The sequence below is a fragment of the Oncorhynchus keta genome, chromosome 4 (assembly GCF_023373465.1).
Source record: "Oncorhynchus keta strain PuntledgeMale-10-30-2019 chromosome 4, Oket_V2, whole genome shotgun sequence".
NCBI classification, from domain to species: domain Eukaryota; kingdom Metazoa; phylum Chordata; class Actinopteri; order Salmoniformes; family Salmonidae; genus Oncorhynchus; species Oncorhynchus keta.
Genome location: NC_068424.1, coordinates 36911974 through 36937299, shown reverse-complemented (window position 1 = coordinate 36937299; position 25326 = coordinate 36911974).

Genomic DNA, 25326 nt, shown 5'->3' with positions numbered 1-25326 from the left:
CATACATACATACATACATACATACATACATACATACATACATACATACATACATACATACATACATACATACATACATACATACATACATACTGTATGCGCCTACAGTAGAAACGACAATACGATATACATAAAATAAGGAACTTATTAGCCTCTTAGGGATAGTGAGACGCTAGCGTCTCAAGTGGCCAAATGCATAGCGCCAAATTCAAATAAAACGTGATAAAACTCAAACTTTAATTAACTAACACATGCAGGGTACTCAATTAAAGCTACACTCGTTGTGAATCCAGCCAACATGTCAGATTTGAAGCTATTGAGAAGCTATTATCTGATGGCATGCAACCCCCCTGAACCACCTGAACGAGTTGTAAACAAAATAATTAGCGTAGCCGGCGCTACACAAAACGCTGAAATAAAATATAAAACATGCATTACCTTTGACGAGCTTCTTTGTTGGCACTCCAATATGTCCCATAAACATCACAATTGGTCCTTTTTTTTTCAATTAATTCCGTCCATGTATACCCAAAATGTCCATTTATAAAGCAGGTTTGATCCGGAAAAAAACAGCTTTCCAAAACACAACGTCACTACAAAACATTTCAAAAGTTGCCTATAAACTTTGCCAAAATATTTCAAACTACTTTTGTAATACAACTTTAGGTATTTTTAAACGTTAATAATCGATCAAATTGTAGACGGGGCAAACTGTGTTTTCTATCCACACCTACTAATCATATGCATATAATATATCCCTGGCATGAGTAGCAGGAAGTTGAAATTGTGCACGCTATTTATCCAAAAGTGGAAATGCTGCCCCCTATCTCTAAGAAGTTTTAACAATGCGCACACATTATTTGTAAGGAAAATAACAAAGAAGGCAAAGTGAGCGTCAGCAAGAAAAATGTCCAACTCTTGCAAGACTGCGCAAATATATGCATAGTTGATCTGCGTAAACATGAGTAAAGTGCAGAGGGCTCTTCTAGAAGAGAGAAGTTTATCCGGCTCAGTAAAGCCTCAAACATAAATTGTCCGGAATGCTGAAATGGGCTACTTCTATGTGAATTAAAGAGGAGGCGGAACACACCTCAATTCAAGCTGTTGTTAGAAAATACAACTTGTCAAAACATAATTTGAAATTGACAAGTTGAAACAGCCTATAGACAATTAGCAGCCAGCGCGTGTTAACTGTCCTGTTGTGTAATAATCACATTTTGGAACAGTGAGTGCATTCTGACATCACGTGCATAAAACAACTCATGCTGGTGCGACCATGAGAGATATTTGGAACTCAAACGTGGAAAGGTTCATTTCTTGGTGACAGGGTGGCAGTATTGAGTACCTTGGATGAATAAGGTGCCCAGAGTAAACTGCCTGCCACTCTGTCCCATATGTTAATATATGCATATTATTGTGTATGGAAACTTCTGACTTTAATTGTATAATATCTGTAGGATCAACAGAGGTATTCAGGGCAGTTAGAGACATACACTCCCCTGGGATAATGCACATTGGATGCAGAATTATGGCAACTCAGTGTCACAATGGTAGGGATTAACTGAGCTGGTCATGTGTCATCGATAAGTCATTGTCTCAACGCAGCCTTGAAATGCGCGGACAGTAGCCAAGATTATTTGATTGGACTTCGTCATTCCTGTAGAGTTCCTGTATCTTCGGTTTCCAGAAGGTGTCAAAACGATCTTTAAAAGTGCTTCCAACCGAGCTACAGTAACATTTCAGCCAGGTGTGGCATGCCATTAGCCTGATGAATCTTTCACACCCGCGGCTCAATGATGGTACCGGACCTGAAATTATTGTCAGCTTTGTGGAATCTTTCAGTACTAGAATCAGTTCTTTAAAATCAATTTTCAGAAGTTCCCGAGCTAGCCCATTTGACCCAAGTGGTTTGCATGGTCAACTTACACAAAGCTCTGACACACACACTTACCCAACCAGACATGCCAACAGGGCTATTTTCATAGTCCCCAAATCCAGAACATATTCATTGAAGCGTACAGGATTGTACAGAGCCATTATTGCATGGAACTACGTTCCATCTCAAATTGATCAAATGAACAGCAAACCTGGTTTAAAAAACAGATAAAGCAACGTTACACGACACAACGCCACTCCCCAATTATATATAGATATTTTGTGTATTGGTTTTGATATGGAGACTATGTGTAACTTAAAAAAAAAAGAATTATGTAGTTCTGTCCTTGAGCTATTTTTGCATATTATTAATGTTCTGTATTATGTCATGTTTTGTGTTGACCCCAGGAAGTGTAGCTGCTGCTTTTGCAACAGCTAATGGGGATCCAAATAAAATACCAAATATATGACTCACTGCCTCGATTCGGTCTTATGTAGCAACATTTGAAATGGTGGTTTTTACATTAAATAAAATTTGAGACTCAGAGTTAGAAAATGGTATATCATCAACTGCATTTGAGGAACAATGGGAATGTAATTCTTCTTTGAATGTTTATCTTCTTTGTCTACACCCATTCAGCATCGTTCACACCCTATCAAGTCTTAGCCCCAACCATCTCTATAAGTATTCACATGTGGATAAATAAAGGTGAAAAAAACAGAGTGAATAGTGTAGTAAACAACCAAAGCTTTCAAGACTAAAAGTGGCAAAAGTAGTAGCCTACAATAAGGAAAAGCTCCAGGTAAAAATACACTTTATCTAGTCATTGGCCTATATCCTAATCAGACTTTGTAAGGCTTGACGCTGGAGACAGGAAGCAGGTACAGGCAGTAGACCTTTAATTTAACCAACGGACATGGAACAGGAGAGCATCAGGACAGGAACACACAATGACATTAATGCAGACACAGGGGAACACAGAGGCAACAGACAGATAAAGGGGAGGATATCAAATAATGATGGGGTTCAGGTAAGTCCAATGATGCGGCAGGGTAGCCTAGTGGTTAGAGCGTTGGACTAGTAACCAAAAGGTTGCAAGTTCGAATCCCCGAGCTGACAAGGTACAAATCTGTCGTTCTGCCCCTGAACAGGCAGTTGACCCACTGTTCCTAGGCCGTCATTGAAAATAAGAATTTGTTCTTAACTGACTTGCCTAGTAAAATAAAATAAAAACAAAAAAATATATAAAAAAATGCGCAGCTGCGTGTGACGGTGACCAGTGATGAAGCGCAGGTGCGTGTAATGATGGTGACAGGTGAAGTGTTACACGGTACAGTGAAATGGTTATTTCCATATTTGAATAGATGCAATATCAAAAAACAAAAGTGTCCAGATACAAATATTCTCATAAATATTAGATGACCCTTACACAGACACATCTTGGTAAATTGATGGTCATGTGAAAAGAATGCTATAACCACCAGCCACATCTTGGTAAGTGGATGGGTCTCTACAGAAGTTGTAAAATGTACAGTGAAATGGTTAGTTGCTTGTTTGCATAGTAGCAATGTAAAATAGTGTCAATACAAAAAGAAGAACTAAAAGCATCACTGCCAGTAGATAAAGAACAAAATAATCTGTACAAGAACCTGTAATGGGTCCTATGTGTAGCTGGTGTAGAGAGTCAGGTGCAAGGACAGCAGATATGAGTTAAATAATGAACAAGTAATTGTGGGATTGAAATCAGGTGTGTAAAACAAAGACAAAACAAATGGAAAATGAAAAGTGGATCGGCGGTGGCTAGAAGGCCGGTGACGTCGACCACCGAACGCCGCCCAAAAAAGGAGCTGGACCGACAGTACCCCCCGCCCCTTGACGCGCGGCTCCAGCAGCACGCCGTCACAGACCTTGGGGACAACCCGGAGGACGAAGCGCAGGGCGCAGAGATGGTGGAAATCCGGCAGCAACGAAGGGTCCAGGACGTTCTCCACCGGCACCCAGCATCTCTCCTCCGGACCGTACTCCTCCCACTCCATGAGGTACTGAAGGCCCCTCGCCTGACGCCTCGAGTCCAGGATAGCTCGAACAGCATACGTTGGGGCCCCCTTGATGTCCAGAGGGGGCGAAGGAACCTCCCGCACCTCAGCTTCCTGGAGTGGACCAGCCGCCACCGGCCTGAAGAGAGACACATGGAACGAGAGATGAATTAACTCAATCATCTAACTTTTTAAATGAACCATTATAATTAACAACAAACTGTTCAAGTGGTGTATAATGTATTCTGTTTAACTCTGTCTCCGCAGTTACAGCATGTCTGCAGCATGAAAGACGGTTGTGGTCTGGTAAAGGAGGTCTCACCGAAAATCCGATGTTAAAGTATGGATCCAGAGGGGCGTCGGAAAGTGCCACCCATCTGTTCACCGCGAGAAAACTATTTTTCCTTCATGTTTTAAATAGCAAGGTACCTTTCATACATTGATATTTTACACTGTACACAGCAAAATCAATGGTGTACATTTAATTTGGAAAGTGTTAAATGTACACTATTTTCAGGGAACATATGAGTCCCACTGTACTGGTGTTAAAACGATTTTGAAAGTGTTAAAGATCTGTTGCAGTGTTCCCCATTCAAGTCAATCAATTCACTTGATTGTGGTGTTTGCATAGCTCTACTGTAGAGTAATATGCAACTCCTACAGTATAAAACAACACTTGATTTAAAGGAAACTCAACTCACTTTGCTTAGTGCTGAAGCTGTTACACTTTTTCAGTGTAAGAAATTAACACTTGTGTGTGTTGTTTTAAAGTGGAACTGACATGGCTTTAGCAACATCAAATCTTATCACAATCTGTTCATAGACAGTACACGCCCAGGAACAATATGACACCTTTTTTTCTATATGACACCTCACATTTCCTGTCTCATTCAGAACCGGAGTCTACACAGACAGGTGCCCCATAGCCAATCAGAGCTACAGAAGGCCTTAATGCAAGTAAGCCACAAAGGTCAGCAATAATTCACGCTGGACTGTGTGTTTACACGCAGTAGCAATAGAGCGACTTTAGATCATTCGAAAACATTCGCCAAAAGCCACAAAATACACAAAAATGTATTTATGTAAATACCAGTCCTCTTACATTTGGGAACTTTACAGTCCTATTGAAACAACCATGAAAAGGTAGGCTCTCTCTCTCCCTCAGTTATGCACATAATAATCAACAGCAATAATATCATCAACTAATGCTAGCCAGAGGGACATGAGCGAAAATCTAACCAAGGATCATAAGATATACCCTCTCAAACTTGTTCAGCTACTGGCAGTCTTAATTAATAACTTCTTCAGCCTCTTATTTACTCCACTTCCTGTCTGACTGACGTGCCCAAAGTAAACTGCTGTGTTACCCATGCCCAGAAGTCAGGATATGCATATCATTGGTAGCATTTGACAGAAAACACTTTGAAGTTTGTAGAAATGTTAAAACAATGCATGAGACTATAACACAATTGATATGCAGGAGAAAATCCAAAGAAAAACCAACCAGAACATTTTTCTTTTGAGATCCCATGCTCTTCCATTAGAATGTTTAGGATCAATGTTAAATTCGGCTCCCAGATTGCAATTCCTATGGCTTCCACTAGATGTCAAAAGTCTTTGTTCAAGGTTTCAGGCTTGTTTCTTCCCAAACGAGGAAGAATTTTTAGTTTTGGCACCGGGAGTCACAGTTGGAAATCAGTCTGTGTGAGCGTGACGAAGAGGACGCGCACTTGCTAATTTGACTTTTCTATTGAACATACTTCTTTCCATATCAAATATTATAGTTTAATTAGATTTTCGGGTACCTGAGGGTGAAAAAGAAACGTATTTTGACTTGTTTTAACAAAGTTTAGCTGTAGCTTTTTGGATTCCTTTGTCTGCATGATGAACAAGTGGATTACTGAAATCGATGGCGCCAACTAAACAGATTTTTGGGGATATAAAGGATTTTATCTAACAACACGACCATGCATGTTGTAGCTGGGACCCTTTGAATTGCAAACAGAGGAAGATTTTCAAAAAGTTAAGTGATTATTTAATCGCTATTTGTGATTTTATGAAGCCTGTGCTTGTTGAAAAATATGTTGATGTGGGGCGCCGTCCTCAAACCATTGCATGGTATGCTTTCACTGTAAAGCCTATTGTAAATCAGACAATGCAGTTAGATTAACAATAATTTAAGCTTTTAACCGATATAAGATACTTGTATGTACCAAAAAGGTTATGATTATTTATGTGAATTGCACGCCCTCCAATTTCACTGGAAGTTGTCGACAGGTGTCTTGCTAGCGGGACGCCTATCCCAGAGCATTGCACTGATAAACGATGGGGAATAGCAGGCTGCTCATTCTTCTGCAGCTTGCCTGCAAATGCATACTTGTCACCACCCACATTTGATAACTGCTTGTTCTTCTGCAGCTTGCCTGCCAATGCATACTTGACCCAATACACATTTTGACAACTGAATGGGAACTTGTCTGCCAGCCCATTTGATCGATGCCAAATACATTTGATTGAAAACTAAGGGTGCTTTTGTAAATTGCCTCCAGTGTCTTAGAGTACATTCTGGGTTGTTCATAAATTCAGAGCATTTTGCTCTCTAAGCGTTCAGAACGCACACTGCACTATTGAAACTGGGCGCATTGGACAAGGCGTAGGGTTGAGCCGAGCATTCCTCACAATGGAAGTCAAGCACCCAAGCAAACTGGCTAAAGTTGGCGAGCTTTCTAGCTACTTCTAGACAGAAATTAGAGAGAACCTCACTCTGACCATTTTATTTGCCCTGCAGAGCTGGTTAGGCTGTTTACATCTTATCTAGATAGTTAATGACTAAATGTGCTGCTGGCAACAAATTGAGTAACTTTTTTGCCGATATTTACTGACACCGGTTATGTTCAGCGGGTGTTAGGTATTCGTAAATTCATCAGTTATTCTGCGCTCTGGCACACTCAAGATGAGTGTTCTGAAATCAGAATAGAGTTCGCAATTTATTTAAAAACATTGTAGGTGTTCAGGCTGTTTTGTATGACACTTGAAATTGAGCTCAGGTGCATCCTATCCATTGATAATCCATGAGATGTTCCTACAACTTAATTGGAGAACACCTGTGGCAAATTCAATTGATTAGACATGATTTGGAAAGGCACACACCTGTCTATATAGGGTTACACAGTTGACAGTGCATGTTAGAGCAGAAACCAAGCCATGAGGTTGAAGGAATTGTCGGTAGAGCGCTGAGAAAGGATTGTGTTGCGGAACAGATCTGGGGTAGGGTACCAAAAAATGTCTGCAGCATTGAAGGTCCCCAAAAACACAGTGGCCTCCATAATTCTTAAATGGAAGAAGTTTGGAACCACCAAGACTCTTCCAAGAACTGGCTGCCTGCCCAAACTGAACAATCGAAGGAGAAGGGCCCTGATCAGGGAGATGACCAAGAACCCGATGGTCACTTTGACAGAGCTCCAGAGTTCTTGTGGAGAAAGGGGAACCTTCCAGAAGGACAACCATCTCTGCAGCACTCCACCAATCAGGCCTTTATGGTATACTGGCCAGACAGAAGACACTCCTTAGCAAAATACACGACAGCCCGCTTGGAGTTTGACAAAAGACACATAAAAACTCTGACCATGAGAAACAAGATTCTCTGGTCTGAGAAACCAAGGTTGAACTCCTAGACCTAAATGCCAAGCATCACATCTGCAGGAAACCTGGTACCTATCCCTACGGTGAAGCATGGTGGTGGTGGCAGCATCATGCTGTGGGATGTTTTTCAGCGGCAGGGATTGGGAGACTAGTCAGAATCAAGGGAACGATGAACGGTGCAAATTACAGAGAGTCCTTCTTGACCTCAGACTGGGGCGAAGGTTCACCTTCCAACAGGGCAACGACCCTAAGCACACAGCCAAGATACTAGGAGTGGCTTCGGGACAACTCTCTGGATGTCCTTGAGTGGCCCAGTCAGAGCCCAGACTTGAACCAACAAAGTACTGAATAGAGTCTGAATACTTATGTAAAAGTGATATTTCAGTTTTTTATTTGTAATACATTTGCAAAAATGTTTAACTGATTTTATTATGAAGTCTTGTGTGTAGATTGAGGGAAAAAATGAGTTAATCAATTTTAGAATAAGGATGTAACGTAACAAAATGTGGAAAAAGTCAAGGGGTCTGAATATTTCCTGAATGCTTTGTATGTTAAAACCAGTGCTTCCCAAAGGCGATCCAGAGGGTCACCATGGAGGGAGCAGTTCCTAGGCTATGCCATTGGCCTCAGAAGAGCCACCTAGGACGTGGTCAGTGTCTGGGGCCGTCCACTTTTGCTCCTGTCATTTGGCCTACTGATCCTGCCTCACATCACGTGACAACTGCATCTCAAGGTCCTGAACAGGAGGGCCAATTCCTCCAATGAGGACATATCCATAATGCCTGGTATGGGCTCTCTCTTCCTTCAGCCATGACTTCAGCCCCAACTTCCACGTGGAGAGGTGGTGCAAGTTTTGCTTTGTCTTTGTCCTTTTTCGGTCCAATATGGTGGTTCTCTTGTTTTGTCAAAAATAAAAAGGGGTGATTTTATTCTCCAAAATTGCAAAAAAATACAATTAGTGTTTTAAAATAGACAAGTAGAAACTGAATTGAAATTAAATTAAAAACAGTCTGATCGAATATCGTTAATTTAAAAAGAACTGAGGTCTAAGGTGCAGGAACAGACGAGGGGGGCCTAACTACACAGAGAGAATATATGGGATTGGCCAGTTCCATTCTCTTAAATGAATGTAAAACATTAATATTAATACACATGACAAATATGAAGACACAAGATACTGATCAGATTTTCAAATACAATAAGTTATTTGAGCATTAACAGTACACTAGTGTTGCACGTTATCCCAAACTTCATTACTTTTTTCAATTCAAAATGTGTCTCACAGATCCACTCCACGAAAGCACCGTTCATGCTCCACTAAGCCTACACTGGGCGTCTGGGCTGTATCATGTTAGCTCCTCAATCATGCTGCACAGAAGTCAACACACTTGAATAATGCGACATGGCATGTATAAATGTTGAAACTGTTAATAACTGTTCACAAAATGTCAATACAGGCTAGAACACCTTAGAATCCAAGAAGATATTGGTAATTTCTATCTTTGTAAGCTAACTTTTCTTGCTAGCATACAGCTGAAGCTAACTTCAATTCAATACACTGTTACTTTGAGATCATAAGTAAAACATAACACAAAATATACTGATTTCCAAGCTGATTGCCACCAAAAGTGTATTAATTCACGGTCTCTCTCTCACGTCTCTCCCAAAGATTATCTATTGCCTCAGCAAACGGACTCCGGCCACCCCCATCTTGCCTCTTGAATGATATAATTACTGGTTAAAGAGACAGCACACACTTTTATAAAATTAGCTACACTTCATGACCAAAGGTACAATATGTGGACACCTGTTTGTTTAACATCTCATTCCAAAATAATGAGCATCAATATGGAGGGGGTCCCCCTTTCCTGCTATAGCAGCGTTCCTGAGAAGGCGTTCCACTAGATATTGGAAAATTGCTGCGGGGACTTGCTTCTATTCAGCCACAAGAGCATTAGGGAGGTTGGGCAATGATATTGGGCAATTAGTGAGTGTGCGTATGTTCAGGGCAAGATGGAGTCAATGCAGATAGTTTGGTTATTGGCTATTTAGCACTCTTATGGCTTGGGGGTAAAGGTAGCAGAGTGAACAGTCTATGGATTGGGTGGCTGGAGTCTGACAATTTTTCTGGCCTACCTCTGACACTGCCTGATATTGATGTCATGGATGGCAGGGAGCTTGGCCCCAGTAATGTACTGGGCTGTCCGCACCACCATAGCGCTTTGCAGTCAAGGGTGGTGAATTTGTCATACCAAGCAGTGATGCAGCCAGTCAAGATGCTCTCAATGGTGCAGCTGTCAAACGTTTTGAGGATCCAAGGGCCGATTTAAAATCTTTTCAGCCTCCTGAGGGGAAAGAGGCACTGCCGTGCCCTCTTCATGACTGTGCTGTGTGTGTGGACAATGTTAAATCCTTAATGATATGGATGCCAAGAAACTTGAAGCTCTCAATGGTCTCCACAACCCTGCTGATGTGGATGGGGGCGTGCTCCCCGCCCTTTCTCCTATAGTCCACAATCAGCTCCTTGGTCTTACTGAAGTTGAGGGAGCGGTTGTTGTCTTGGCACCACACTGCTATGTATCTGACCTCTACCCTATAGGTTGTATCATCGCCATCGGTGATCAGGCCTACGACCGTCATGTTGTCAGCAAACTTGATAATGGTGTTGGATTTTGTCCGTGGTCACTCAGTCATGGGTGAACAGGAAGTAAAGGAGGGGACTGAGCACATACCCCTTGAGGGGCCCACCTGTTGAGAGTCTGCGTGGTGGAGCTGTTGTTGCCTACCATTGTCTAGGTGGGAGAGGGCCGTGTGAAGTGCAATTGAGATTGTGTCATCTGTAGATCTGTTGGGTCAGTATGCAAATTGGAGTGAGTCTAAGGTGTCTGGGGGGATGGTGTTTATGTGTGTCATGACCAGCCTTTCAAAGCCCTTCATATTTACAGATTTGAGTGGTACAGGGGGGTAGTCATTTGGGCAGATTACATTGGAGCTTTTGGGAACAGGGACAATGGTGGTCAGTTTGAAACATGTTGTGATTACAGACTGTGACAAGGAGAGATTGAACATTTCCGTGAAGACACTTGCTAGCTGGTCTGTGCATGCTTTGAGAATTCACCCTTGTATTCAGTGATTGTTAACCTGTTAAAACATTTTGCTCAAATTTGCCACAGAGAGCGAGATCTCACAGTCATCCGTGAAAAACAAGGGCTTTCACCTAAGGCACAGTGTTATTATAGTAAAAAAGGTATTTAGCTCGTTTGGGAGTTCTGCATCACGGCTGGGTTTCCCTTTGTAATCCGTTATAATCTAAAAGCCCTGCCACATACGACGAGCGTCAGAGCCGCTATAATAGGATTTGACCTTCCTCCTACATTGTCCTTTTTCATGTTTGATGTCTCATCGGAGGTCGTAGCAGGCTTTCTTGTATGCATCCATGTCTGTGTCCTATTCCTTGTAAGCGGTAGCTCTAGCCTTTAGTCCAGCGTGGAAATTCCCCTTGATACATGGTGTTTGGTTTAGATACGTTCTTTTCGTCACTGTGGGGACGACATTATTGGTTATGCCCATGACTGTTGTGGTAAACTCCTCAATGCTATCGGATGAATCCCAAATTATATCCCAGTCTGTATTAGAATAACAGTCTTGTTGCTTCATCCGACCACTTCCGTATTGAGCGCATCATTGGCACTTCCTGTTTGAGCTTTTGTTTTTAAACAGGAAGTAAGAAAATTAAGTTCTAGTCAGATTTGCAGATGGGAAGACGAGGGGTTGACATTGTATACTCCAGGTGCTATTAAGCAGATGATTGATTGAGTGCAGGCATTCTATTTTTTATGGTCTTAATAATAAAGGCGTCAATAAAACTGTAAAAATGCATTACCTTGTAATGTGGAATTAACACAACCAGTCATGATATTTTAATCTGATTGTCAGACAATCACTTCAGTGCATGGTTGTCCACTCCAAAATAATTCCATATACATGTACTGTAAACGTGCGCCATTTGATGGATGAAAATAGACAACTGTTACAAAAGCCTTAACAGTGTGCCTAATGACATTCAGCGTTTGCCATTGATTAGGCCTACATTAATTGATGTGTCTTGCTGACAAATTGACCTTTTTTGTAGCCTGAAAATTCGGGAAACCTGAAATGGGTCTGAAACTGTCCCAGGCAAAACGGGATGGTCAACCTACCACACAGTCATTTTACTAGTCTAGGCTACAGTATGCTTTACCATCAACTCTCATTGCCGGTTGCGTTGAAAAAAGTAATGCTCCCTATACTGTCAATGCATTATTGTTTTTAAGGTGGATAAACAGTGTTTACTTGTGTTTAACCTCCACTAGGCCTAGAGCACTGCCGATAGCCTACCCTCTTTGGCAAGGGCAATTTTAAACACATGAACACACACACAGAATGGGTAGCCAACATTCAATATTATACATGACTTGAATAAATACATGTTCATGAGTTGTTGCTTGGAGTCTACGCAGATCGTGTGACATTAAACTTTACCTTTCTTTCCTTACATTAATTACATGTATGACACTTATTTGTCATTATTTGTATTGATTACGGATCCCCGTTAGCTGCTGCCAAGGCAGCAGATACTCTTACTGGGGTCCAACAAAATTAAGGCCGTTCATACAATGAAGAATTTTAGAATTTAACAATTGAATTAGAACATTGAAATTGAACCCTATACATATCATGGATCTTGTAGATCTCGGAAAATGCACTGTAAGTGTAACTATGCATACATAACTATGAATACACAATTTCAATATGTTTCGCTGTGAAAACAGTTCTCATGGGCACACAAATCCAATGTAATGTAGGATTATGCCATTGTAAAATCAAATGCTTCTAACGAAAAAGGTCAACTATGGGCCTATTGTCATTAACATATACTTGTTGCATGGTTCAGATGCACATCGGTGTCTAGCTGTTAGCTAGCTGTCTAGGGAAATTTTTGACCATCAGCGGATCCAGGAAAGGAAACAAATATTGATAGAAAATAATCAAGCTAAATACTGTAAATGGTCTACTACATCTGGCAAGGGATGGCACGGAGAACACCAGTACCCGCACTCACCTGAAAAACAAAGTAATGAGCGCTCTAAACATTGGATTAAAGGACATTTTTTATCAAGGGCGCATGGCAAACAAATGCCGGAAATGAGGAAGTACAAAGGAAAATCTATGCGTAGAAGGTCAGCTGAAGCCAAAATTTTGCCCTACTGGATGGACAGCGCCTCCACATTAAAATAGATGGTTTAAACCATGACAGAGTGATGGGGATGTTAGTTTCATTGAAGATGTATTTTTATGTTTACCTGTAAAACGTATTAACCACTGCATTTTAATAAATAGGATAATGGTTAGAATACCATTGTTTAGAGCCCCACCAAAATTTGACTTGCATTTAGGGAAACTAACGTCTCATTCAAGGGATCTGAGCCTCCCTGGCTCCCTCGTAATTCACACGATGTAAAAAAGGATACATGGCCATCAGTGTTTGGAGTAGCAGTCCCCATGAACACGGTTCTAATGTTTCTGGAAGCCCGTATAAGTGCAACAAAAAGACAACGATCTTCCTGGGTACAAACCATGATGAAACTTCAAGGGTTCTATTTTAACAAACTTAATGCAATGGTAAATCTAAGCGCTGGCAGTAGCACTATAGGTCTGGGGGTTTATAAGAAATATTTTTGTTTTTTTTCACAACCAGAATTAGGGTCACAGTAGCTGGCGGTGGTACGGAAAGGGCTGGGTATTGATGAATAAATTTAATGTAGGTGTGTTGAAGGTGTGCCTTCATGATGGCCAATCTGATTGCCTGTGACATTTATTTTAAAAAGAGTTAACACAATGGTCGTTTAACAATTTCAACATTAGTGAAGAGTAACAGACAAACGTGCCCAGAGAGCGACAGAAACAGGAGTGATTTTCTCCAGAAGGGATTTCAGGGGAAGTGCAGGTGAGAGCTGTTGCTATTTATGGCACCTCAACCAGGTCTCCCAAAAACGATCAGGGCCCTGTTTCCTGATAACAATGGAACTTAGGTTTACAAGTGTTTTAACAATGCATCATAAAAATAACTGCCCGAAGAGGTCAAACCCGTTTCCTAAAACACTCGTTACAAAATTAAACTTAACTATAGCATTACAGGAGCTGTCCCATGCTTAAAATGATTCCAGATTATGGGCTGTAGATCTTAAATGATTTTTCAAAGTCAACTTTTTCATAGTCAACTTTTTATTGGTTAGGGTACAGTGAATTGTGTAAGATTTATTTTTAGATAATAGTAAACTATAGTCTTAATTCGGAATATTGAAACATAATAGTGATGTCTCGTAGCAGGCTTATTTAATGATTTGAGGTGAAGGGCAAAAAATAAGTAGGTGGACAACAGCCTGCGAGCAAGGGGGACTGAAGGTGAGCCATCCTTTTTTTATATTTTGTATTTATTTTACCTTTATTTAACCAGGCAAGTCAGTTAAGAACACATTCTTATTTTCAATGATGGCCTTGGAACAGTGGGTTGTTCAGGGGCAGAACGACAGATTTGTACCTTGTCAGCTCGGGGGTTTGAAATCACAACCTTCCGGTTACTAGTCCAACGCTCTAACCACTAGGCTACCCTGCCACCCCAAATCCTCACCAGCTGAGGAGGTGTGCTCCAATACCCTGGTATTGCAGAGTGTGGAAGGGTTCGGAGTAGGGCTCTTATGGTGACTGTATTACCGAGTCATGATGCCAGTCAAATTCCACGTGACCATTTAGTCATGGTAATTAGGCTTCTCCAAGCCTAATTTTGGATCATTAGTAGCCTACCAAACTTGATAACTGCCTGGTACTCCCCACTCTATTGTCCATCTAATCACTCAATGCAAATTTAATCGAAAATCTAATCAAACACTTTGTGTGAGCCCATGAGCTCATGCTGCACAACATTTCTATATGTTATGCAAACTGAAAACAAGTTTGATGGCCTCTATTAAAAAGAAGAGTATCCCATCAGCCTTCTATATGTTAGCCAGTTAGGGCTAGGCAGAATACTGCCCCCTTTGGATGAATTGCGTGCCCATAGTAAACTGAAAACAAATCTGTCCGAAATTGCTAATATATGCATATAATAATTATTATTGGATAGAAAACACTCTAAAGCTTCTAAAACCATTTGAATTATGTCTGTAAGTATAAAAGAACTCACAGGGCAGGCAATCTCCCAAACTATTTTTGGAGTATTGAAAGTTGGGGCAACTTTGACGTCATCGCCCCCACCCTACCCAACCAGCTATGGATCTGGCGACACTTTCTATGTCTTCCACTACATGTCCTCATTCAGTACAGCGTTTAATTGTGCAAATCCCGCGAGCTTTGACCCTTTGCGAGGCGAAAGAGTGGATGTCGCGAGAAAATACATGGGGGCAAGAGCGCGCGTTTGGAACAGATCTTCCTTTGTTCCAGCTTGCCTCAGAAGAAGCACGATTGTCCAGTAGAATTGAGAATTGTTTTGTACGATTAAAACATCCTAAAGCTTGATTCTGCACTTAGTTTGACCAGTTTAGTCGACATATAATATGTAATTTTGAAGTTTTGATGCGCAACTGTTCGGGACCAGAAGTAATTTTGGGTGCATTTCAGCTGAAACTGCTAGCAGATGCTACTATAAGGGACACACGAAATGAAACAAAACAATGTATTGGGTAAGTATGACTCCTTCCACTACATTCTGATCGAAGACCATCAAAGGTAAGGGAATATTTATGTTGTAATTTTGTATTTCTGTTGACTCCAACATAGCAGAGAAATATTGCTTACGTCTGAGCGCCGTCTCAGGTTATTGTATAGTCAACTAATTCTGTAACGTTAAAAATAAATCTAACACAGAGGTTTCATTAAGAAGCAGTGTATCTTTCTAACTATATGTAGAACATGTATATTTAGTCAAAGTTTATGATGTTTATTTCTGTTATCTGGCGGAGGTATCTATAATTTCTCCAGACATTTTGTGCATTTTCTGAACATGGTGTCAATGTAAACAGAGATTTATGGATATAAATGGCATATTATTGAAAAAAACAAATGTAATGTGTAACATGCCTTATTACTGTCATCTGATGAAGATTTTCAAAAGGTTAGTGAATTATTTTTATTTTAATCCTGCGTTTGTGATTGCATATTTTGTTCGACAAAATGGCTGTGTATCGTCTGTGTCTTTGTGGTGGTTTGATATAAATATGTGCCATGTTTTCGCCGTAAAACATTTTAGAAATCTGACACGCTGGGTAGATGAACAAGGTGTTTATCTTTCATTTGAGCTATTGGACTTGTTAATGTGTGGAGGTTAAAAATATTTTTGCATTCTGTGCGCCACTGTTTCAGTTGAGCGAGGGGGGGGGTACCCCTTAGGGAACCTGTACCGTTAACACGTTAGCCCTACAATTTTTATTGATTCTCTTTAAAACATGAATATAGCCTACCTGGCTGGCATAATAATTAACCACAAGAAAACTACATTTGCTATTTAAGTGCATAGATGACATGCATGTTTTTCCGCTGCTTCGAGACAGATGCATGATAAACGTCCATTCTAAATCGAAATACATTTCACACATATATTATTTAGTATATGTAAAGACAATTCTTAAATCAAGAATAGTGTGATGGGTGACAATATTAGCCAATCTCTTGTGAATGATGCACAATTTAAAGCAAACAGGATGTTTTTTTGTGACTTTTTCAAATCATAGCCTCACACCTTATGTAGCCTAGCCCATAGGCCTACATATTTTGTATCACAACTAAAGTGGCCAAATAACTTCTTAAAATTAAGCACATTATTCTGCTTTACAAAGGGTGTAGAGCCTAACTGGCATACATAAGCAGCCCATTAAAACGTTTTGGGAAGATAATTTCCCTCATAAAAATTGACCTTTATAATACAAGCAATACATGCATAATCGCCTTTCTGGTCACTTTTGAGAATGGTGTTTTCCTGCTAATGCACCATCATGCCTACTGCCGTGTGTGCATTGCTGCGCTTTTAATGTGATAGCCTAATAGATTATAAACATCCTAAACTAAATGATTTGTTGCGTCAGGCTCATTGCCCCCTTGGGTTGTGCCATGGCGGAGATCTTTGTGGGCTATACTCAGCCTTGTCTCAGGATGGTAAGTTGGTGGTTGAAGATGTCCCTCTAGTGGTGTGGGGGCTGTGCTTTGGCAAAGTGGGTGGGGTTATATCCTTCCTGTTTGGCCCTGTCCGGGGGTGTCCTCGGATGGGGCCACAGTGTCTCCTGACCCCTCCTGTCTCAGCTTCCAGTATTTATGCTGCAGTAGTTTATGTGTCGGGGGGCTAGGGTCAGTTTGTTATATCTGGAGTACTTCTCCTGTCCTATTCGGTGTCCTGTGTGAATCTAAGTGTGCATTGTCTAATTCTCTCCTTCTCTCTTTCTTTCTCTCTATCGGAGGACCTGAGCCCTAGGACCATGCCCCAGGACTACCTGACATGATGACTCCTTGCTGTCCCCAGTCCACCTGGCCGTGCTGCTGCTCCAGTTTCAACTGACCTGAGCCCTAGGACCATGCCCCAGGACTACCTGATATGATGACTCCTTGCTGTCCCCAGTTCACCTGGCCGTGCTGCTGCTCCAGTTTAAACTGTTCTGCCTTATTATTATTCGACCATGCTTGTCATTTATGAACATTTGAACATCTTGGCCATGTTCTGTTATAATCTCCACCCAGCACAGCCAGAAGAGGACTGGCCACCCCACATAGCCTGGTTCCTCTCTAGGTTTCTTCCTAGGTTTTGGGTTTTCTAGGGAGTTTTTCCTAGCCACCGTGCTTCTACACCTGCATTGCTTGCTGTTTGGGGTTTTAGGCTGGGTTTCTGTACAGCACTTTGAGATATCAGCTGATGTACGAAGGGCTATATAAATACATTTGATTTGATTTGATTTGCTTAACATTTTTGGAATAGGGGGCAGCATTTTCACATTTGGATGAATAGCGTGCCCAGAGTGAACTGCCTCCTACTCTGTCCTAGATGCTAATATATGCACATTATCATTAGTATTGGATGGAAAATACTCTGAAGTTTCTAAAACTGTTTGAATGATGTCTGTGAGTATAACAGAACTCATATGGCAGGCGAAAACCTGAGAAAAATCCAACCAGGAAGTGGGACATCTGAGGTTTGTAGTTTTTCAAAGCTTGGCCTACCGAATACTCATTGAGATATGAATAAAGTTGCACTTCCTACGGCTTCCACTAGATGTCAGCCGTCTTTAGAAACTTGAATGAGTATTCTACTATAAAGGAAGGGCTCATGAGACCTCTTTGAGTCAGTGGTCTGGCAGAGTGCCTTGGTCTCATGACGCTCGCTACCGACAGAGTTATCTCTCGTTCCAGTGCTTTTCTGAAGACAAAGCAATTCTCCGGTTGTTTTATGTTAAAAACATCCTAAAGATTGATTCCATACATTGTTTGACATGTTTCTAAAGGACTGTAACGGAACTTTTCGAGTTTTTGTCTGGATGAAGTGCCTTCGCCTCATGAAGATGGATTACTGGGCTGAACACGCTATCAACAAGTGGCTATTTGGACATCATTTATGAAACTTTATGGAACAAATCAGTCATTTATTGTTGAACTGGGATTCATGGGAGTGGCTTCTAATGAAGATCGTCAAAGGTAAGTGAATATTTATTGTGTTGTTTCTAACTTTGTTGACTCCAAAATGGTGGATATTCCTCTGGCTGTTTTGGGTTCTGAGCGCCGTTCTCAGATTATGCTTTTTCCATAAAGTTTATTTGAAATCTGACATCGGTTGCATTAAGGAGAAGTCTATCTTTAATTCTGTAAATAAGACTTGTATCTTTTATCAATGTTTATTATGAGTATTCCTGCAAATCACCGGATGTTTTGGATTCAAAACATTGCTGCACGTTAGGCGCCAAAGTAATCTGAGATTTCTGGATATAAATATGCACATTATCGAACAAAACATACATGTATTGTGTAACATGATGTCCTGTGAGTGTCATCTGATGAAGATCATCAATGGTTAGTGATTCATTTTATCTATATTTCTGCTTTTTGTGACTCCTATCTTTGGCTGAAAAAATGTTTGTGTTTTTTCGACTTGGCTATGACCTAACATGATCATATGTTGTGCTTTCGCTATAAAGCATTTTTGAAATTGGACACAATGGGTAGATTAACAGGATGTTTATCTTTCATTTGCTCCAATGGACTTGTTCATGTGTGAAAGTTACATATTTCCCAAAAATATTTTTGAATTTCGCACGCTGCCTTTACAGCGGAATGTTTTCGAGGGGTTCCTCTAGCAGAACCCTTGAAAGGTTAGAAAGGTTAAAATGCTAGAAAGGTTAAAACTGTTTTTTTTATGCTTGTGGCTGTATTATTTTCGGATCTATTGTATCCCACAACTGTCCCAGACTATGTTTGGAATATTTATTTCTCACCCAGAATAGGTCCACTTTTGTACTATGGTGGATAGTAGATTGACATAGACTAGTGCTTTTGCTGTTTTTTAGGCCTACTCATCTTGTTGGCTGTCAAAAAGTACATTTTAACAGTTCTTTCAATATCTTCAATATGCGCCTCGGAATTGGATAAGGACGTTTACAGTTGTGTCCCGGATGTGTATGTCTTCACTTGTAGCCTGTGAGAAAGTCCTGATCACATGACTGAGAGCCATGTAAGTGAGAGGTGCTTTGGCCCGCAGCGGGAAGGAGGAAAATATAATTTGTATATTCATCCCAAAGGCACAACCGCCGCTGACCAAAAATAGCGTAGATTATTTTAGTGGTATTATGGCCACACAAAGGGGATGCAGCCAACAAATTTGAGGCATTATCAAATGCTTGTCAAATTGTGAAAGAGAGACTGATGAAGTGTGTCCAGTGGTTCCAATGCACGTCGAATGTGGCAGGGCTTGCAAACTACTACAGACTACAAAGAGAAGCACAGCCGAGAGCTGCCCAGTGACACAAGCCTACCAGACAAGCTAAATAACTTATATGCTCGCTTCGAAGCAAGTAACACTGAAACATGCATGAGAGCATCAGCTGTTCCAGACAACTGTGTGATCACGTTCTCCACAGCCGATCTGAGTAAGACTATCAAACAGGTCAACATTCACAAGTCCGCAGTGCAAGACGCATTACCAGGACATGTACTCCAAGCAAGCGCTGACCAACTGGCAAGTGTCTTCACTGACATTTTCAACATCTCCTTGTCTGAGTCTGTAATACCAATATGTTACAAGCAGACCAACATAGTCTCTGTGCCCAATAACACAAAGGTAACCTGCCTAAATGACTACAGACCCTTAGCACTCACGTCTGTTGCCATGGAATGCTTTGAAAGGCTGGTCATGGCTAACATCAACACCATTATCCCAGAATCCCTAGACCCACTCCAGTTTGCATACGGCCCAAACAGATCCACAGATGATGCAATCTCTATTGCACTCCACAGTGTCCTTTCACACCTGGACAAAAGGAACATCTGTGAGAATGCTATTCATTGACTACAGGTCAGCGTTCAACACCATAGTGCCCTCAATGCTCATCACTAAGCTAAGGACCCTGGGACTAAACTCCTACCTTTGCAACTGGATCCTGGATGCTGGATGCTGATCCTCAACACGGGGGCCCATCAGGGGGTTGCCATTGACAACAGCGGTAGGATCACCGACAATGATGAGACAGCCTATAGGGAGGAGGTCAGAGACCTGGCCGTGTGGTGCAAGGACAACAACTTCTCCCTCAACGTGATCAAGACAAAGGATAAGATTGTGGACTAGAGGAAAAGGAGGACCAAGCACGTATTCTCATCGACAGGGCTGTAGTGGAGCAAATTGAGAGCTTCAAGTTCCTTGGCGTCCACATCAACAACAAACAAACATGGTCCAAGCACACCAAGACAGTCGTGAAGAGGGCACGACAAAACCTATTCCACCTAAGGAGACTGAAAAGATTTGGAGTCCTCAGATCCTCAAAAGGTTTTACAGCTGCACCATAAAGAGCATCCTGACGGGTTGCACCACTGCCTGGTAATGGCAACTGCTCGGCCTCCGACCCCAAGGCACTATAGAGGGTAGTGCGTACGGCCCAGTACATCACTGGGGCCAAGCTTCCTGCCATCCAGGACCTCTATAGCAGGCGGTGTAAGAGGAAGGCCCTAACAATTGTCAGTCTTCAGCCACCCTAGTCATAGACTGTTCTCTCTGCTACCGCACGGCAAGCGGTACCAGAGTGCCAAGTCTAGGTCCAAGAGGCTTATACCTCGCTTATGCCTCCAAGCCATAAGAATCATGAACATCTAATCAAATGGCTACCCAGACTATTTGCATTGCCCCCCACTCATCTACGCTGCTGGTACTCTCTGTTATTATCTATGCATAGTCTCTTTAATAACTCTACCAACATCTACATATTACCTTAATTACCTCGACACCGGTGCCCCAGCACATGGACTCTGTACCAGTACCTCCTTTACATCACCCCGCCAGTGTTATTTTACTGCTGCTCTAATTATTTGTTTTTGTTATCACTTACTTTTTTTGTTATTTTCTTAAAAATGCATTGTTGGTTAAGGGCTTCTAAGTAAGCATTTCACTGATTTGAGCTCATGCCTTTCATTCAACTTCTTTCAAATCATCCTTAGTCGCATCATGCAGCATTAGAACACATTAATGTCAATGGTGATACGGCCAAGTATGTTGAGTTAATCCACACTGACTGAAAGTAAATATCTTGAGAGACTGAGTGAAAATCAATAATATTGAAAAACCTAATATAGCTGCTCAATCACAGGCTTGATTCAGAGGAAAATAAACATGTAATTGTTTTCATAACACGATTGGTTTGGTTAGGCTATTCATTAGTCTGATTAATCAGGCTGTAATATTACAATTAAATGGTGTATACAGCCTGAAACTAATGGCTGCCAAATCGTGTAAATGTTCCTTACAAGCCAGAATGTCTTATCAAATGACATTTAAACTTACTCTCACGGTTGTCTGTGCAGTTTGTCCTTCAGCTTTATCCATAGGAAAGTACTGTTTAACCGAATTTGTAGAGAGCCGGTGCAGTATATGGTTTGGTGCAGCACCAAGGTAAAATTAGTTTTGTTTTGTTTTTTCTCATCATTGGCTATTGAACTAAACATGCCATGACAATGACAATTGTATATTCTGAATCAGGGGAGGTTGGAGAACAATCAACACCTTTTTGGTGCGTGATTTCATTTATTCGTTGTTTGGGGGGGATTTCAATCTTCGAAAGCATCTGAACTTCACACAAAAAAAGTATTGATTGTTCTCCATCCTCCATCCTCATTGCTTCAAGTCACACCCTGCCACACCGGATTATATTATGAATACAGTTTGAGGAGTTAGCAAGGTAACTTTGGTCAACTCTGAGTTAACTGTTACCACGAAAATGGCTCACCTTTCAGCCAGGTAAATTTATATGCCAACAAATCGCTCAGAGACAGGTTCGCGCAGGGCTACATTTAACCTGACTATGTCTCGCAAACTTCATTTTTGTGTGTTTACATTTTTTTCAATGCTAAAACACTTAAACATGTAATAGTGACAAATGCATTTGAAACTTTATGCACAGTAAAACTTTTGTATGACCTCGGAGTAGGAAAAATGTCTTTGTGCATTGATAACCACACAAAAGTACACCAAAGTATTAAAATAAAGACGGGACACTAAAAGCCTATTTCACACAATGGCCTGCAGACTTTCCAAGATATAGGTGAAGTCGGATGTTTACAGACACCTTAGCCAAATACATTTCACAATTTTTCACAATTCCTGACATTTAATCCTAGTAAACATTCCCTGTGTTAGGTCAGTTAGGATCACCAGTTTTATAAGAATGTGACATTTCAGATTAGCTCTTATTTCTTTCATCACATTCCCATTGGATCAGAAGTTTACATACACTCAATTAGTATTTGGTAGCATTGCGTATAAATTGTTTAACTTGGGTCAAACGTTTCGGGTAGTCTCCCTCAAGCTTCCCACAATAAGTTGGGTGAATTTTGGCCCATTCCTCCTGACAGAGCTTGTGAAGCTTGAGTCGGGTTTTTAGGCCTCCTTTTCTCACACACGCTTTTTCAGTTCTGCCCACAAATGATCTATATGCTTGAGGTCAGGGCTTTGTGATGGCCACTCCAATACCTTGACTTTGTTGTCCTTAAGCCATTTTGTGAGACCAATTTGACACCAAGCTTTAACTTCCTGACTGATGTCTTGAGATGTTGTTTCAATATATCCACATTATTTTCGTTCCTCATGATGCCGTCTATTTTTTGAAGTGCACCAGTCCCTCTTGCAGCCAAGAACCCCCACAACATGATGCTGTCACCCCCGTGCTTAATGGCTGGGATGGTGTTCTTCGGCTTGCAAGCCACCCCCTTTTTCCTCCAAATATAGCGATGGTCATTATTGCCAAACAGCTATATTTTATTTTCATCAGACCAGAGGACATTTCTCCAAAAAGTACGATCTTTGACCCCATGTGCAGTGGTTTCTAGTCTGGATCTTTTTATGGAGGTTTTGGAGTAGTGGCTTCTTCCTTGCTGAGTGGCATTTCAGGTTATGTCAATATTGTACTCATTTTACTGTGGATACAGATACTTTTCTACCTGTTTCCTCCAGCATCATCAGAAGGTCCTTTGCTGTTGTTCAGAGATTGATTTGCACTTTTCACACCAAAGTATGTTCATCTCTAGGAGATAGAACACATCTCCTTCCTGAGCGTTATGACGGCCGCATGGTGTTTTTACTTGCGTACTATTGTTTGTACAGATGAACGTGGTACCTTCAGGCATTTGGAAATTGCTCCCAAGGATGAACCAGACTCATGGAGGTCTACAATTTATTTTCTGACGTCTTGGCTGATTTCTGTTGTTTTGCCCATGATTTCCCGCAAAGAGGCACTGAGTTTGAAGGTAGGCCTTGAAATACATCCACAGGTACACCTCCAGTTGACTCAAATGATGTGGTACGAAATGTCATCGAGTGGACCTTACACACAAAGCCTACCCCCCCCCCCAGTGTCCAGCTGGGCGCCTGTACGTTCCATATGCTGTCAGTGACCGTTTGATCTATTGGGTCCTTGGGTCCATACGTCACCCTCCTCTGGTCATCTTGGCATCGAGCGGACATGGCGTTGCCTTAGTGGTAAGCACTGGTGGCCCACCTTGTCCAAGAACGTGAGGGTTTATGTTTCCTCCTGCTCGGTGTGCGCCCAGTGCAAGGCTCCCAGGCATCTGCCCAGAGGGATATCACAACCCCTACCCGTTCCACAATGGACGTGGTCGCTCCTGTCAGTGGACTTCCTGACGGATCTTCCTCCCTCAAAGGGCAACACCACGATCCTTGTCGTTGTGGATCAGTTTTCTAAGTCCTGCCGTCTCCTCCCTTTGCCCGCTCTCCCTATGGCCCTATAGACTGCGGAGGCCCTGTTCACTCATGTCTTCTAGCACTACGGGGTGCATGTGGACATAGTCACTGATCGAGGTCTCCAGTTCACGTCCAGGGTCTGGAAGGAGTTCATGGAGCGTCTGGGGGTCTCGGTCAGCCTCACCTCAGCTTTCCACCCTGAGAGTAACGGTCAGGTGGAGAGAGTGAACCAGGATGTGGGTAGGTTTCTGCGGTCATATTGCCAGGACCGGCCAGGGAATTGGGCGGCTTTCATCCCCTGGGCAGAGATGGCCCAAAACTCCCTTCTCCACTACCCTCTCTCCTTTCCAGTGCTTACTGGGGTACTCGGTTCTGGCACCTGGGCATCATAGCATATTTGTCCTCCTGCGGTGGACAAATATTTTAAGTGCTCGGAGGAGACCTGGGAAGCCGCCCATGTGCGCATAGAACGGGCTGTGAGGCGGCAAAAATAGGGCGCTGTCCGCCACCGCAGCAAGGCCCCGGTGGACTGGGTCTGGCTCTCGACCCGAAACCTGCCCCTCTGCCTGCAGTGCCGGAAGCTGGGTCTGTGGTTTGTGGTTTGCTATTTAACCTCTATAGGCTAGATGGGACGCTACCATCCCACCTGACCAACATCCAGTGAAAGTGGAGGGCGCCAAATTCAAACTACAGAATTGTAAATATTTTTACATTCTTGAAAATACACATGCAATATGTCAAATTAAAGCTTGACTTCTTGTTAATCCAGCCACGGTGTGGCCAGATTTCAAAAAAGCTTTACGGCGAAAGCAAACCATGTAATTGTCTGAGGACAGCACCCCATCAAACAAACACAGACAATCATATTTCATCCCGCCAGGCGCGACACAAAACTCAGATATAATGAAATAATTAATGCCTTACCTTTGAATAGCTTCTTCTGTTGGCACTCCAATATGTCCCATAAACATCACAAATATTCTTTTTTTATTAATTCCGTCGTTATATCTCCAAAATGTCAATTTATTTGGTGCGTTTGATCCAGAAAAACACCGGTTCCAACTCACGCAACATGACTACAAAATATCTAATACAAAACCTCTAAATCTTTGTCCAAACATTTCAAACAACTTTCCTAATCCAAATGTATGTATTTGTTTAACTTATATATACTCAATAAAATGTAAGATGGGATAAACTGCGTTCAATATCGGATGAAAACAAAGTGGAGCGAGCTTTCAGGTCGTGCGCCCCAACCACAACCGTACACTAGACTCAACCCTCGTTCTGAACAGCCCTACTTC